Consider the following 4,807-nt stretch of genomic DNA (forward strand, 5'->3'; position numbering starts at 1 on the left):
GGGGGGTAACTATTGGTGGTTTGAGAAGGGAATCTATAGGCAAAGAGGCATGCTGGCGAGATTAGCTAAACCTGGGCTAATTCACACTGAACTCCGTATTTATAACAAGCTGCTTAACAACATGGACAGAGCTTATTTCTTCTCAGGTAGGTAGACCTCTTCACCATCCAGGCAAGGGGAAAGGAAGAGTCTGGACACAGCATCTTAGCTCTGGGGAGGAATCGCCCCAGAGAGAAGCCCCCTCTGCCTTCGAGTAAAGAGAAGGTGTAGTCTCTTGACTTGCCCACTAGACAAATCTAATCCTCTCCCCCACCTCCACCACTTGAGGAAAAAGTTACTAGGGAGTCTTATTTCTTCGTCATATATACCTCTTCCTGAAAATGGCCTCATCTCCTTAAAGAGAGTTTTTTTTTTTTTTTTAGATCTACCTTTAAAGAGAGAAAGGTGAGAAAAAAACCCCACAAACCTTGTTGCTAAACTGGCAAAAAGAGAGAAAAGAAAACCCACTCCCTTTCTTCTATACTCGCTTCTCAATCCCCCCACCCCTATTCCATATAAATTCAACTTGACAACCCTGCTAATTGGATAAACGCAGCTTCCACACTCCTAGAAGGCCATTCCCTTTTCTTTTTTTTTTGTCTTTGGAGGGCTCAAAACAGGGTGATTGTGCTGTTCTTTAACACGAATTCCATCTGCTTTATTTCTCTCTCCCCATTCACCGCTCCTCTTGAATATTTATGAGGCCTTCCCCCCTTCCCTGCCCATTCCCACCCCGACTCTACCGCCTTCCTCCACAACCCCCCTCCCCTCTCCTCTCCCTTCTCTCAGAGCAGCACAAAAACCTTCCAAATGGCCCCCCCTCCTTGCTTTAGATAAACACAGGCAGTGTCAAGTGTGAGGAGTAGGGGGAGGTAGGAAGGAGGCTCAACTGCCAGTCACGTCCCCGGCCTTCAATGAGGCCCAGGGGCCTCCCCTAATCTGCTGCATGCCTGCCATATGGGGGCTGTGTTGCCCAGGGAAACACTAACAGGCAGAACGGGGCTTAATAGAGTCCATATTCATTGTAATGCAGTGAGATAGCTCGAGGCACCACTGCCTCTTCGGTCCAGTTTCATTCTTCTGTTTCCTTCTTTCTTTCTGTTTCTCCTCTCTTTTCTTTACTTCTTTTTAAAAGGACCAGGTCCCTAGAGAGCTCTAATCTGGAGAAGTCTGGGCTGGCAGAAAGGCAGGACTGTGGGGTAAGGAGTGAGGAAGGTGAGGTGATGCTGAGACGGGGGCTTGGAGTTGGCGGGGAGAGGTGACGAGTGGGAACTTCTTGGGCAGCACAGTGGGGAGAGCAGCACAGCACCTGCGCAGGGGCCGGGGCACGTGGTGCCGCAGGTGTGCGTGGCCCGTGCACGTGTGGAGAGACGGTGTGGTGGGTGGGCAGGTCCATCGGGGCCTTGGCACACACAAGCCTTCAGAGCTATTCAGCCCGCTATGCCTAGATATCCCAACCCCTACCTACTTACCCCCAACACCCACCCCAGTCAATTGAAGGGCATTCAAGCCAGCAACACCTACCTCCGGGAGGTGTCAGGCCTGCGGTCAATTCCTAGCTCTCCACAGCTGCATGGGAAAAGTCACAGGTTTTGCAATGAGAAGAAACTACTTTAGAAATAAATCCCTGTAGGGGCAGAGGACCCACCAGCCTGCCAAGCTGGGGCCCTCTTTCTCCTCCGGCTGCTTGGCCACAGCCAAACGAAGGGCATATGGGGCTTCTTTGAGTTGATGGAGTGGGTTGTCTAGCAGATGAAGCCTTGTCATGAATATATATGATGGAAGTGAGACTTAGGGCTCCCTGAGGTCAGAGGTGATCTTTCCCCAGGGCCAAAAAGGGAAGGAGGGGAGAGATGTGGGGAGGGAACAGAGTACATCTCTCCCAACTTCTCAGAAAAAATAAAATTGGTAACCAAGCTATGATAGAATTCCTAAAGAATAATCAGTTTTGTAAGTTGTGAAACAGTTTTTTGTTCTGTGACTGTAAAAAAAAAAAAAAAAAAAAATCACAAGTTTAAAATCAAGACAGAAGATAAAAACCAAGAAAAACTACAAAAACATTCACATACTCTCCTACAGTTGAAACTTTAATCCCATGGTCTGGTACACAGGAAGAGCTCAGTAAATGGTTGCTGAAGGAATGAACCATGTACACGCTCCTATAGTTGTACTATTTGCTGACCAAGAACTTGAAACTCTTTACCCAACTGACAGCTACAATCAGGGTTCTGGTGGGTGACAATGGCTTAAACAGAAGCAAAATGCTGCTGCACCTTTGCTAGGAATGCCCCTGCCAGAGTGGTGCTAGCGCCTATTACACAGGCCTTTTGCCTCGCCCAGTGCCAGAGTCAGGCAGGCTAGGTCAGATAAAACTGCTCAAACCGAGGAAGATTCTGGTGCTTGCTGTGGTTTGTTTTTTGCCCTCCAAGCTTGCTCTATTCTACTTTCCTTGCTCTTACCCGACTGAAATGCATCTTGAACCTGTGGTTTCCTAAGCTCAACCCCCGGGGTGGGAGGGGAGGGGGTGGGTGAGGGCAAGACTGTAGGAGAGTATATAAAAGTGCTCATAATTTTTCTTTGCTTTTATCCTGATTTTAAGGCCCTATATCCCAGCAACCCTTCAGGAAAGGCTACAGTGGATATTTCGAGAGCCAGGTACAATTTCAATTCCTAGTTCTAAAACCAAAATAGCATTTGGGTACCTGAAATGCTACCCAGAAGTCTATCTCAGCGTCATATCCATTTACATCTATTACATCTTTGTAAAGGTCTGAAGACCCCAAACCAGAGTAGGTGAAGACACACAACTGATCAGGGCCTAACAGGACTCTGGACACTTAACGCTCCCTGCAGAGCAGCCTTCCCCTCCAACTTCTGTGTTTGTAATACCTAGTCCCGGTCGTTCTGACCCCACATATTGCGTGTGTTACCGAGAAGTGTGTGGGGTGACCTCGGGGGAGACCACGAAGGAGCAAGTGGGAACCCCTGGGGCTCCGGTACAAACCAGTGCTGGAGCACTCTGGGAGCTCAGCAGAGCAGCCAAGCTCTTCCCAGCCCTCCCAGCAGTGGGCACTTTGGTCAGTAATCTCACCACGGATGTGTGTGATGTGGTGACAGCAGCTCTGAAGGATGTGGCAGCTCTGAAGGAAAGCAGGGACAGCTTCTCTGGTCCAGACCAAATACCTGCTTTTCATTTCACTGCTCGGAGGACACTCACTAATGACCTGCTTCTACAAACACAGACTCAAACCCATGTACTCAGCCTGGTGGATGGTGAATCACCATCCACTCAGCTGCCCAACCCGGGACTCATCCTTGTCTCCTGGCTCCCTCTGATTCTCCACCCCAGTATCTGATTGGTCGTGTGGACTCTAACTCTGGCAGGAGCAACCAGAGAAACACAATGCAAGCCACATATAGTGTTTAAAATTTTCTAGTAGTCGCACTGAAAAATCAAGTGGAAATCATTTTAATAATATCTTTTTTAACACAATATATCAAAAAATACTCTCATTTCAACATATACTCGATATAAAAATCATTAATAAAGTTTTATATTTTGTTTTATACTATGTCTCCCAAATCTAGTGTGTATTTTCTATTTACTACACATCCCAGCACAGACTAGCCACGTTTCAGGTGCTCAATAGCCACATGTGTTAGTGGCTACTGAATCAGACGGTGCATGTCGAGGGCCTTCAAACTGGCTCCCTGATTCTCCTCTCCCCAACTAATAAACCTCCACATTGTCACCTACCTTCTTTCTAGAATATCAAGCTCAACCGAACAGTAAAGATGACAAATGAGCAGCTACCGTTCAGTGAGCAATGCCTCCTATAGGCCAGAATCCATAATTTGCGTAATTTGATATAATTCTCACAATGGCCCTGTAAGGTAGGTGTACGACCAACCCATTTTATAAATGAGGAAATTAAAGCTCAGAGTGATTAAATATTTTGTCCAAGATCACACAGATGGTAAACCACAGAGTCAGGATGTGAACGAGGTCTGGCTGACACTAAAAACCTTAGCTCTTTTCACTCTACCACACTGCTTTAAGTTACGGCAGAAAAATCAGTGGACTATTATGCAGCCATTAAAAGTAATAATTAGAAAGAGCAAGCAGCAACATGAAAAATGTTTAAAGGATATTAAGGAAAAAAGCAGATCGCATTTTGTAAAAAGCATGTAAACAGCTGGGTAAGGCCCAACAAATAAAAGCAGCTGATTTGAAAATGTGAAGGAATTAGGAGTGATGTTTTTCCCCTTTTGAGGTCAGTTAAAAACAAACAAGCAAAGGAGCTAACAGACTCACCTTTGGTAGCTCCCCAAACAAGTATGATCAAATAAGGTTCAAACTTTTTCACACAACCTTCCAGGCTCTGTGTTAACTGGGCTGCAGCCAACCTTCCCCTTGTCTTCCTCCCATGAGCCCTAAGTCCCGGGCAAGCTGCTTTTTCACACCTTCTTTCTCCCAGAACCATCTTCTGCTTCTCCCTTTCTTATCCTTCGAAACTTACCTCCAGCGTCACTGTATAATGCCTCCAGTGATTATTCCTCAACCCACTTTCCGCAGCGCTGTGCACACCTACGGCAACATTTCCACGATGATTTATGCCTGTCTATAATATGCCTCTTTTCCCAGACTCTAAACTTCCTGAAGGCAAGGAGGCGTCCACTTCATCTCAGTAACCCTAGCACCTAGAAAAGTCAATGTCTGCTGAACTGAAGGGTCTATTTGGATTAGAAATTTGGGATTGGGAAGGAA

Source organism: Lipotes vexillifer, unplaced genomic scaffold (genome assembly GCF_000442215.2).
Source record: "Lipotes vexillifer unplaced genomic scaffold, Lipotes_vexillifer_v1.1 scaffold1303, whole genome shotgun sequence".
Lineage (NCBI taxonomy): Eukaryota > Metazoa > Chordata > Mammalia > Artiodactyla > Lipotidae > Lipotes > Lipotes vexillifer.